This window comes from Gracilinanus agilis, chromosome 4, assembly GCF_016433145.1.
Source record: "Gracilinanus agilis isolate LMUSP501 chromosome 4, AgileGrace, whole genome shotgun sequence".
Taxonomy (NCBI): Eukaryota; Metazoa; Chordata; class Mammalia; order Didelphimorphia; family Didelphidae; genus Gracilinanus; species Gracilinanus agilis.
This window is the reverse complement of record NC_058133.1, coordinates 428,899,510-428,912,977: the sequence shown is the minus strand read 5'-3', so window position 1 is coordinate 428,912,977 and position 13,468 is coordinate 428,899,510.

The following is a 13,468-nucleotide window of genomic DNA, read 5'->3' as shown; positions in this document are numbered from 1 at the left end:
GAGGATACAAACTCTCTCTCTCTCAAAATTTTTTTGAATTTATATTGTGTATATACACAATATAAATTCAAAAAATGTTTGGTGGAGATGGCAATAACAGCTGAGGGGATAAAGAAAGAAGGCTTTATGTAGAAAGTAGGAATTGAGCAGTTTTGAGGTAAACATGAACTCTTGAGATTAGCATGGCAGAAAACATATGAATGATATATGATGAGGAATATAGAAAAGGGATCTCATGGAAAATGGCCTTAATTTTTTGTGTAAACAAGTATGACACAAGGTTCTCAGCTAAGAGAGGAGAGGAGACTGAATGGATGTCCAGCAATTGTGGAAGAGCTGAACAAGTTGTAGTACATGATTGTACTAGTGAATAATACATGGCAAGGTTTCTAGGACCAAGAAGATACTCTCTAATTATACCCTTTAACTCAATTCAGTTCCCCTTTTCCCTCTAGATCATAAGTACTTTCTTGACCATCTTTAGTCACTTCACTCTTGATTTAAGGACTAAGAATTGAGCTGACAAAGTAGAATAGGAAGTTTTTAGAGGTAGAGTTGCTCATCACTTAAGGTCTTCAAGGGGAGGTTATGTTATATCTTGTTCAAAATATCAGTGAAATAATCTCTACATTTAAACTAGCTACCTCTGGAGGAATCCTCCATTTCTGGTATCATGTAATTCTCTGACAGGCAGTTAAGTATCGGAGCTGTAGTTTAGCCTGAATTTAATTAATTTCCTATTAAGAACTACCACTTCTTTCTTTATGCTTACTTTCAAACTCATTCCTGCCTTTTTCTTTTTTAGTTTCATTAATCTGTTATGTAAAAGATGTTCAGTTTGGGCCAGTGGAATCAAACCCAGATTCTCTTTCTTAAGCAGGACAATTATTTCTCTTCTTCGATGAATGCTTTCCTTTAAAATTAAACCCTATGCCAGCATTTCTCAGGAGTTCCTAAACAGGAAGGAAATGGTACATAATGATGAACCATTCTACCCATCCCACTCCCACTATTATCTCTAATTCCTCAAAATTTCTGTGTTCTTGGGAATTGTATCTAAAACCTACAATGGAGGCTTCTTTCTTTTTCTTAAGAATAGCCTCGCTATTTAAAATACATTCTCATATGCACTATCTTTGACTACCTTTAGGATTATGAGTCTGTTAAGAAGCAGAATATAAAAGCCAGGTAGGCTAAAGTTAAAACTAGAAATCCCAAGGTATGGGATTCACTTGGGCTAGCAATGGTTTCTTATCCATGAAAAGTTACCTGAAAAAAAACAAAAACATTAAATTTATAGAGTTAGACTATTTTGCATGACCAGATATAATGCTGTAAAGATGTCTGCAGATTAAAAACATGAACCTTGTTAGGAACTCTGTACTCTATCAAGAGATAGATCTGCAGCCTGTTTTACCTAATCTTGGCACAAAGCCTGGATCACCATCATAGTAACACTATGAGCTTATGAACTGGAAAGGGAAATCTTGTAAGGAACACTTAATTTCCCTTAGGAAATGAAAGGCTTGCAAAGGCACCCGGCCAGACTTCTGGGGGCCTCAGAGAATTGTAGCCCATATCAACACATGATGATACCAATACTTTGGCCTGGTGTGTATTGAAACTAGGAGCTCTTTCTCCTCTTAGCTAGACAGAGATAGTATTTGAAAAGTCTTTTTTTAGATTTGTAATGTTCGGTGGCATCTGGCTGATGGAAAAGAGTAACTGTGAAGATCAGGTAAACATGTCCCTCTCTCTAAGAGGGCCTGACAACAGTGAATGATCACTAAACGCAGAGTTTATTCAACCAAAGAGGTCGTACAAGAGGTATAATTTAATTAATACCACTTAGAATGAAGCCCTCAAAGTAAGCAAGGAAAAGCACAGACATTATAGTTTCTAGTTTTCTGGGTAAGAATGCTTTACTGCTTTTACTTTTCTCATAGCTCATCCTCTGAGATTCAGTAATAACAAAAGCAGTCACAGAGAAGAGAAAAATAGATTATATTTCATCATGCAAAGGATCTTAATAATAATTCCAGCTCTCCTATTTGACCTATCAGATTACATTTGTAAAATCTATGAACTTCCATGATGCACATAGGTACATAAGGCTTCTTGGAAGAAAAGCATTTTTGTCTCACATTACAAAGATGGCAGAAAAGAAACAAAATCTTCAGCTCTTTATCATTCTTTTTAGAGCTATCTAATTTTCAGCCTATACAATTAGGTCAGTAAAATAAACCAGAAGGATGAAGAAAGGTGTTTTGACTTCCTAGCTCAAGTACATCTCTTCAATGTAGTCTGTATTTAATATTTACAAATTTGTGACTAGTAATAATCACTGGTAATGAGAGTGAAGAAAGTCAGGACCTTGTCATGTCCTGACAAGATCTTTACATTTTGCAGACTGGGGTAGTTTTTATTATTTATTTTGCTTTTATTTCTAAATGAGCTTCTGAGCTTCTTGATGTTAATGAAGAAATAAAGAATTAAGCCAGTCTAGGATCATGTGATTAAATCATTCCTTTCAAAGCCTTTAGTTTGCAGAAAGGTTAAGACTAGTCATGTTTCATTCCCTCCTCAGATATGTCTCTTACTCTCTGGACTTTACCGCCATTCCCCACTGCACAACAGAAAAAAGGCATTTTCCTCCCTCCAGGTATTCAGCTCCATTTTATATATTTTCTTCCACATTAAAATAAGCCACCTGAGGAGAGGGATTATCTTTCTTTTTTGCTTGCATTTGTATCTCTGATGGATAGCACAGTGACTGACATATAATAAATGCTTAATAAATAATATACATAGTAAGTCCTTGTTGCCTACTTGACTATTTTTGTGTGATTCCAAGAACTCCCTTGTACTTATCCTGTAAATTATGAAAGTTGTAATTTGCACTGACTTGGGTGGATGGGACTCCCACAATGGGAATTTTCCAGAATGACAAAATCAAAGCGTTTTATATTTAAGTATTTAAGTATGTAGGGTGCTCCAGATTTTAGGGATACCTGATATTGAAAAAAACCAAACAAGCAAGCAATGTTTGAGGAGAAAGGTCATTTTGACTAAGCCCCTTTCAGGGACTATTCCCTGAAAGAGATGACCCAATTTGGATTTCATGGAATGGGCAGAAGAAGGAGAAAATTCTAGACAAAGGAAATGCAGGTTATGTAAAGATTTAGGGGAATGGGAGGGAGTGAGCAATATATTTTGACTTGATTATACACTATATGAATGGTAGTTGGAAAGTGGAGGGTGGGGAGGAAGAGAAAGAATAAAATAATAAAGGATGGGCATGAGGAGATCTATTAGGAACAAACTGCAGGAAATCTTGGCACTCCTTGAGGGCAGAGACTATTTTTCATTTTATCTTTGCTTACCACAATACTCTCCACATAGTAGGTACTTCATAAATGTCTACTGAATTTAATGTGAGAGGTGAGAACATTTGAAGTCAAAGATAATAACAAGGTTCCACACATGTGAGTGAATGTCTTAATTGATTTTATATGACTCAAATGATTTTTCTTCTTCTATTGTGACTTTAGCCAAAAGTTCAAGAAGATATTATATCAAAATCCTTTGCAACACCATTGCAGCTTTTTTATATCTATTTTATGCCATGTACTTTTTATCCCAAATCCCAGATCTTCAGCTTTTCTAACAAATAAACTCATGTTGTTCTAAGTGTAGGATACCAAAGAACTTTGCCTTTTTGCTTCTTATTTTTAGTTGATCTCCTCTGGCTATACTTTCTCTCTAAGACATTTCAATGTATCTTTGCCTGTCAATTAGAAAAAATAACAGAATTATGGCTCTTTAAGTAACTCTGTCTAGCAATGCAGAAAATCAGAAATATAATTGATTTTTCTTTCAAAATTCCCCATTTCTTAAAGCCCACAAATATTGCCTGAAAGTATCTTGGTTTTCAGTTTCTAATATTCTTTGGTGAGAGAAATAAGGAAAAAAATTTGCTACATCTATAACTACTTAGTGACTATGGAAGAAAAGTTCACTATGCATGTGTCAGTAAAGCAATTTTTCAAATCTGTATGGAAAATTTTTTAGGAAAATTATACGTTTTTAAACCCGTACCTTATGTATTAAAATCAATGCTGTGTATTGGTTCTAAGGCAGAAGAGTGCTAAGGGCTAGGCAATGGGAGATAAATGACTTGCACAGAGTCACATAGCTACAATGTGTCTGAAGTCAGATCTGAATCCAGGACCTCCCGTCTCTGGTCCTGGCTTTCAATCCACTGAGCCACCTAGCAGCCACCAGGAAAATTGTACTTTTGAATCAACTCCAAATTCCCCAAACTAATGAAACTTTTGTCTATAACCTATTCTTTTTAAAAAATGGATTCACTTAATAGAATTTATTTCCAATTATCTCAGCCCATCCCTGTCCTCCCCATATCACAGAAGATACTCCTTGACAAAAAGATATGAATATATAGATTGTGTCTTTCATGTTTCTATTCTTCACTTCATTCTCTAGAGGTGGGCAATCACCAGTTATTCTTCAAATATTAATTCAATAGCTGTATATAATCTCTCTTGGCTTTACTCATTTCATAGTTCATTACTTCATGTAGCTCTTTTCAAGTTTTTAAAAAATTTACCTACTCATTGTTTCTTACAGGGCAGTGATAGTCCATCATAATCATATACCATAATTTGTCCAGCCATTTCCCAAATGATGGACATCCCTTCAATTTTCAGTTCTTTGCTGTCACAAAGAAATCTGCTATAAATATTTTGGAACATATACGTTCTTTTCCTTTCTCCCTGTTCTCCTTGGGAAACCAAGGGTTTTATAACTCTCTGTGCATAATTCCAGATTGTTCTCCAAAATGGTTGAATTGGTTTATAGTTTCCCCTACAGCATAGTGTCCCTATTTTTCCACATCCTCTCCAACATTTGTTATTTTGCTCTTTTATCATTTTAGCCAATCTGATAGGTGAAAGATATAACCTTTTCTGTTAGATACATTGAGTTGTTAGAACTAAATGAGAAATGAGGATTGGATAAAGTAGGATATTAATTTCAAAGAAGAGCTAAAAATTCTAAATGCTGACAGCAATATCAGATACTTTGAAACAAAATGAATGACTAAACCAAAACCACTCATCTTCACTCCTGAAATTTTTAGACACAAAATCAGTGTAGCATTCAATCATGAAGAGGAGATTATCCTGTTTTGGCTTTCTTTTCCCCAACACCAGGCCTGTAACACTTGGATCTTCCCCACACTTATATATTGATGGAGTAAAGGTAAAACTTTCAACTGATCCACATGGAAATTTCTGAGACTGAAAAATGGACTTTTGTCAAAATAAACAACCAAAAATTTCTTCTTCCTCCTCCAGAGTCTTGAAATAGTAATAAAAACCTCAGTGGTAAACAACACATATACAAAAAAATGTGACACCTCAGTCAAAGTTGATAGAAGAGCAGGGACCATGATAGGAAACAATTTCCATAGAAAGAGTAAGTGAAAAAATCCTGGCTCACCAAGACTTTCATTGTTTCTTCTCTCTGGTCCATTTCTTTCTTGCTTTGGGTTCCACTCATGACAGAAATGGGCTTTTTTCTCACTGTTCCATGGTGATTCTGTTAATTGATACATTCCCAAATGCAGGACTTATAAGCACCAAGAATATCAAGTAGTTTTATTTTTCTTATAATTTTAGTAATTACACTTGCCAGATGTGGTGGATGATTTGTTCACCACCTCATATTCAAATTACATTTTGGTTAACTAGTTAACTCACTTTTACATCTTTCCTATAAAATTCAGTTTCGCTTTTAAAGCCCCTTATAACCCAGTTCCTGCCTATCTTTCTGGTCTTATACTTTGCTCTCCAAACTCAAACCCCCACTGTCATGTGTTCTGTGATCCAATGACACTGGCTTCCTTACTGTTGTTTAAAGTAGACATTCTAACTCCCTATTCTAGGAATACTCAATATCCTCAAAGCCTGGAATGATATCCTTCCTCATCTATACCTCTTAGATTCCTTGGCTTCCTTAACAGCTCAGTTAAAGTGTAACCTTTCCTGATTCCCCCGGAATTCCTTCCCTCTATTATCTCCAACTTATTTTGTATACAGCACTTATATAATTGTTTTAATGTTGTCTTTATCATTAGCCTGCTAGCCCCTTGAAGGTAGGACCTATCTTTTCCCTTACCTTGTATCTCCAGCACTTAGAATATCTAACACAGAGTAAATACCCATTGTGGACTTATTCATGTCAATCAATATTTTTGTACAAGTACATTACTTTTTGCATAGATGTTTTTGCTATTATGCAAAAGAGGAATGGGAGCTCAAAGCTGAGAATTTATATTTTAAAGAATTTATTCATTCAACGAATATTTATTAAGTGTCTACTCTGAGAACACGGTCTAGAGACAGTGGGAATGATACAAATTTTGGATAAGACCAAGTCACTGACCTCACTGAGTACACACACACATACACATACACACAACCATATATTATATTAGTGAGAAAGTATTCGCTGATTGCAAAAAAAGGCCATATCAAATCAATGGGGAAGGTCATAATTTCTTGGAGACATCAGAAAAGTTCTTTAGAGAAGACAACTCTTGTTTTTTTGTTGTTGTTGTTGTTGTTGTTTGTTTTGATTTACTTTACAGGATAGGTTGGAAAGGAGATAATACAAGTCGTCATTTCAAAAATTTTTGTTTCTTAAACAAATAGACTGGTCTATAAGGTTTTAAATATTTTTTAAAACTCTTACCTTTTGTCTTAGAATCAATACTAGGTATCAATTCCAAGGCAGAAGAATGAATGGTAAGGTCTAAGCAATTAGGGTTTAGTGACTTACCCACGTTTACATAGCTAGGAAGTGTCTAAGTCAGTGATGGGCAAACTTTTTAAAGAGGGGCCAAAGGAAAGGAAATGTTCATCTGTCAGTCTGTTTATAAGGCAACTCTTTCAAAGTTTCATTGTGTTGTAGCCTACTCATTGTATTCATCAGATTAGGAATAATGTCTCTGGGCTAGATAGAACATTTCAGGGAGCCACATTTGACACACTGGCCATAGTTTGTTGCTCTAAGGTCAAATTTGAATTTACAAACTCTCATCTCCAGACTTGACTCTATCCACTGAGGTATCTAGCTGCCCCTAGATATAAGTTTTAGTTTTAAAAGGGAAATGCAATGAAAAAGCTGGTTGTTCCAAATAAGAAACATTGGTTCAAAGAGAAACGAGACTGAGGATAGGTTCATTTCACTGAATTAAAGTAGAGAAAAGTCCATGAAAATAAGATTGGTAATGTGGCAAGACTAGTCTTACAGAAGGAAGATAAGAACTCCAAAGTAGTCTCAGCTATCTAGCTGGGGGTTGGGGGAGTGTCACCTACAACTGGTAGGTAATAGGCGGGAAAGAGAGAAGAAAGAATATATCATTTGACAGGCAGAGAGAGGTGATGATATGAAGAGTGTCCGAATCATAGTAACCCACAAAGACTACATATCTGATCATAAAATCTAGATGAAGGCTCAAGTGATGAATAGGGAAGAGGAAATGAAGTCCAAGAAGGGAATCTGGAAGCATACCACTGCCCTTCATTTTCAGAAGTTTCCCTATAAACTTAGTCTCAGAACTTCATGAATGATAAAGATTATATCACAGCAATTTTCCATTCAATAACCTGCCATGAATAACATATCAGACCGATTTTAAGGCTTTGACTTTCCCTTTTAAGTCTTGAATGGAGCATCTCTCTGCTAGCTAAGATTTCACCAATATCAGCCTTCTTTACCCTTCAGAATTTCCTTTATTGGAAACATAATTCCTATTTCATCCCTTAATGAAAGTCAGCAATCTCTAGTTATGCCTGGTTCTTTATACCGCCTTCTCACAATAAGTTAGAAGGATACAAATCGCTAGATCCCTGTCAAGTATACAGGAACCAGCCCAACCATCAGTAATGGCAGTTACTATGCCAATTGATTCTCTGGCACATAGAGAAGGCTTAATATATGCTTGTTGACTGACTGACAGATCAGCTCTCCTATTCAGTCTACTACCATAATCCATAACAGGCAAGACTAGTAGAAGTTTCCAGAAACTCTTCTACTACTGGTATAATCACAGAGAGGGCAAACCTCTGTTATTCCAATCCCAGAGAGTGTGCAGAGAGTCACACAATTTACCTATAAAGTATAAAACCTAGGAACACAATGTCAGTGTAGGCTATGGTTGAAATCGCTAGTCTTTATCTATACTTCTTACTATTATTTACTTTATACTAAATATACTTTATCTATATATACTTTATCTATACTAAGTTACTGTTATTAATCAGCATGAATATAAAGTTCCTCAGATTCTAATTCCGAAGAACTGATGCTACAATCTATATCATATTACCAACCATTTGGGGAAAGGAGGTATATGTAAGGAAAGGACAGAACATGGATTGCATAATAGCAGGAAACAATTATTAAAAATTGTATTGGCACAATCTGGAAAAAGTATTTTAACTCTTTTTAAAAATTAAATAATGAAGCCTGTTTAATAACTAACAGCACTAGTATATTCTTGATGCTGCTTTTTAAGCATTGCCTGTGAAGTATTGCAATACAATAAAACTTATCCAGGTTTTTTTCTAATGTCTGTATATTTACTGGTAACACTGAAAACTATTATGCTCCCCAACTGGGGACAAGAGACAGCTAAGTGAGGCAGGGGATAGAGTGCAGGAGCTGGAGTTAAGAAAACTCATCTTCCTGAGCCAGATCTGGTCGGAGATGCTTACTAGCTGTGTGACTCAGGACAAGTCATTTAACCCTCTTTGCCTCAGTTTCTTCACCTATAAAATGAACTGGAGAAGAAAGTGACAAAACACTCCGACATCTTTTCCAAAAAAAATCTCAGATGGGATCAAGAAGAGTCAGGCATGACAGAAAATAACTGAACTGAATCTGGAAGTTGAGCAGAAGTATCAGACTTGGGTGGTGGACATCCCAGGCTGATTAAAGCTCCTTGTCTTTACCTTTGGATTAATTTTGCTGAGGACCTGTGCTGGATCATCGCTGGAACAGAAGTGAATTCAAGTTGTGAGACATCCATTCACCTTCCAACTTTTTAGGCTAATCCAAGCAACCTGCATTAGAATAGTGTAGATCTTGACCCATCTCCCAGTCCCTGAGTTTGTTCTTAGAAATCCAGTTTTAGGGTGACCTCTCCCTACATTACTTCCCTTTTAAATTCATTATTAAATAGTATTTTTAACTTCCTGTTGTTTCTTTCCCATAGTAAGTAAGGTATCCCTGACTGATGTAGTCTGAGAGTCAATTGGATCCCAACTGCCACTCACTCAAATTGTCACAGCCCATTTGTAATTTGTCTAAGGCAGTTATACCTCTTTACCTTTCATTCCTCCTTCATCCCTTTTTCTCCCTAGAAACCCCTGTGTATTTATTTACCCATAAAAGAAAAAAATATATGTGTGTATGTATTATATATAGTGCATATACATCTATGTCTATCTATTTATCTCACATAAACAAAGTTGCTTGCATATGGTCTTTCTCATTAGAATGGGAGTGTCCTTTAAGGCAGAAATTATGGTTTTTTTTTTAATTTTAAACCCTTAACTTCTGTGTATTGATTGGTAAGGGTAGGCAATGGGGGTCAAGTGCCCAGGGTCACACAGCTGGAGAGATTATGTTTTTATCTTCCTTTGAATACCCAGCACTTAGTAGCACATCTGGTTCATAGTAGTAGGCACTTAACAAATGCTTGTTTTAGAGTTGAATTCAAGATCATTAAATATGATCTTTTCATTTAACATGAGAAATTAGAAAGATAAATTAATTTCTTCATATCTTGCTAAATTCCCAAGCATAGTGATAGTTAGGATGATCAATACTGCTAGAATTTAGAGAGTGTACTTCATGGAGGTAGTAGAGTATAATAAATAGAGGGCTGTGCTTGAAGTTAAGAAAATTCGAGTTTGAATCCTGCCTCAGATGCTTACCAGAATAAGATTGAGCTAAGTCATCTGATCTCATTCCTATTTCCAATTATTCATGTTATACAAATCTTAAATAGTGTTGCTTCCTTTCTTTTTGTTTCTTAAAGTCCTTAACTTCCATCTTAGAATCAATACTATGTATTTGTTCCAAGGCAGAAAAGTGGTAAGGACCAGGCAATGGGGGTTAAGCGACTTGCCCAGAGTCACACAGCTAGGAAGTGTAAGAATAAAGAAAATGATTTTTAGAAGGGAGATAGAGAAAGTCTATGTTGTGAGTCTTTCTTCCAGTTCTCCCCTGGGCCCGAATATACACTGAGAGACTTTAAGAGGGTGTCACTCTGAAACTGGGTGACCTGGATGGTCGTGCCACCCCACAGGAATTGGGGGCAAGGATTTCCTATAAGACAAGGTATATGGTTGGTGTGAACCCTGTCCTTATTCAGAATTGGATTGGGGTGCCATGTACCTCATCTTATACGGAAGCCTCGCCCCCAGCTCCTGTGGGGCAGCACGACCATCCAGGTCACCCAGTTTCGGGGTGACACCACCTTAGAATCAGAAGCAGAGAGGAGAAAAGTAAGCCTTATCTTTCAATAGATGGGAATAGTGCTCTGATTTATAGAACTAAAGGATTCCTACTTTTTAAAATGTCTGTTAGAACCTCTTACAGCTATTAATTAATTAATGTCATTTATACAGTACTTTCTTTGAATTGCTTCATTTGATCTTGACAATATGACAAAATAGAGGCTGTTACCTCCATTTTAGAATCCTGTTATCTAAGATTTAGAACTGGAAAGGGCATTAGGGGTCATCAAGTATAACCTCTTTTACATACGAGAAAACTGAGACAAAGGTCACAAAAACTTGACCAAGGTCATAGAGAAAATGAACAGTAAAGCTGGGATTTGAACCTAGGTTCTCTGCTTTCAAATATTAAGCTCCTTCTTTCTACTCTGAGGGATAAAATAACATAGCCATTGTCCCAGTTAGTGGGATCAGTATCACAATCAAAATTCAAACTCAGATCTTATCTATATCCTTGACCTGCAGCATTTCCATATCTTCAATCTGTCTCTGTATCTTTCTAAACCCTTGTAACATTGTTAAACATCATTAGAGCATTACCCACACAACTTTCTCAATATATTAAAAATAATCAGAAATCAAGAATTTTGTACCTCTGCTTACCTAAAGGCACATAATGAGATGGAAGTTAAAAAAAAGTATATATCAGGTTTTCACATAAGACCAAAAACTGAAAGGGCTTCTATCAGTTTTTCCTGAATAAAATACATTTCTCTTCAAAAGATATGTTATTAGTTGTTGTTCTTTGTCCTTCATTTTGGGAGAGGAGCAATGACATTACAAGGTAATATCTTGACTTGTGTATGAAATGGATTTAATCAAGGCAGAGTTGCACATGGGTTAGCCCATCTACCAAGATGATTTATTGAATTGTAGTTGCTGTACCTGCTACATCTTCTTGGAGCCATAGGTGAGAATTGAGTGTCATTTGGACACCAAAGGTGGAAAAGCAACCCTGAAAAAGGCTCAACAAGCCCTCACCCCAGAGCTGCTAGTCCTCCTTGAATACTCATACATTCAAGTTCCATTAGCTAGTGGTTGTAAGAATCACTAAATTTGAACAGACAGTTGGCTTCAATAAAATTCAGGGGTATAACCTTAGGCAAGTCCTTAATCTCCCTGAGCCAAAGTTCATTTATCCTTAAAATGAAGGGATTGGACTAGATGATATCTAAAGTTTCAGCTCAAAATCCTTGATCCAATGACCTCCATGATCCCTCATAAGAAGAGTTGACAGTCCCCCCAGAAATGGGAACAAGAAAGGCAGAATATGAAACCTACTTTCCCCTTTCCTTCATTCTCCAACAGAGTTCAAGACAACTATAGTATCATAACAGAAAAGGAACTCAGAGGCAAATAGGACAGCCAGTCATGGGGCCTGGAGCATATGGGTTACATGAGTTTGTTCACTGTGTAACCCCCTTCTAGAACATATCTTAACATTATTCTTCTACCTGATACTGGTTCAAATATATATACATATATATATACATATATATAATGTAAAAATAATAAATGTCTTTACTCTAAACTTCTAACTTTCTCTTTTACAGGTTCATTAAATAGAACAGAAAAACTGTCTTAATCCATAAAATATGGAGTGACACTGAACTCTTCACCTATGAGAATCTTAGTGATTACATTTTTCCCATTTTATCAATCCTACTCTAAGATATATTTTCCCCACTTTAAAATGCCCATCTGTCATTCTAGGAAGAAGGAGATAAACTCCTGAGTCTTCAGAGTTTCAATTTCCCCCTTACTTATAGGTTATCTTGGGATTGTTGAAGCTTTTGATGTGTCATTACAAAGTTGACTGTGGGATTTTGCCCCCATTTTAATCTTAAACTCCTCAAACAGCTTTATCAGGACAGAGAGATTCTATTAAAATGTTATGAAGGTTGTCAAGATCGTTATCAGATCCTAAGATAATCTGGCAAAAGGAGATGTGAGCTGAAGTTATATTTCAGTGTTTCTGCCTGTTCTTGGCTTAAGAAAACCTTTCAGCTTTGCTTTGGAGTAAACCCTACCAAGATCTATCAAAAAGTCAATGCATTTTTGGTGTGTGTTTTCGTTTGATCTTAAATACAAGTAGTCATCTGCCAGAAAAACCTGCTTCTGATTAACGTGCAGCCATGACATCTTAAACCACGGTCACAAAGGTGAAGTGAATCCATCCTGATCCTAAGGACAGGTAGATATGAATTACAGGAAGATACTCTGGATTCTATACAACCAGATCCGTTTATTCAGCAAAGGTCACTGACTACTCAAATCAACCCTGAATTACTCTTTCAGAACATATGAGGACAGTGCAGTGTTGCCAAGGAATAATGGAAACACTTGAAATTCATCTTGCATACAGAATTTCTGGCTATTTGTGATTATTAAAGATCCCTTGGCATTTTTCATAAGAGATGGCAGGTTTAGCCCTGATGTCTTGTCTAAATTCTATTTTAGCTAATTGCCTTCAGATGACCTGAAATTCACCTTCTTCTTCCATTCATTCTCCTCTGTGTCCTAGGCTGCCATTCAGCATTACTGAACACTTATACAGAAGTTATCTCCTTTTTTTCTTTTCCCACCTGAAGGGCTTGCATTTCAGCCTTGCATGGTGTCATTCTATATTTTTCAGATTTTATAATGTGTTTGGGGACAGCAAAGACTAACACAAATGCACAGGTGAATTTTTATTATAATTATTATTATTATGGTAATAATATATCCTGCAAGCACTTTCTTAATAGAAACTGGAATGCCTCCCCAGGGCTTCCATTCCCTTTCTTCAAAGAAGAGTTTGGAGTTTTTAATCAATGCTGAAAATGAAATATCAACTTTCTGCAGGCTTTGACGTTTGC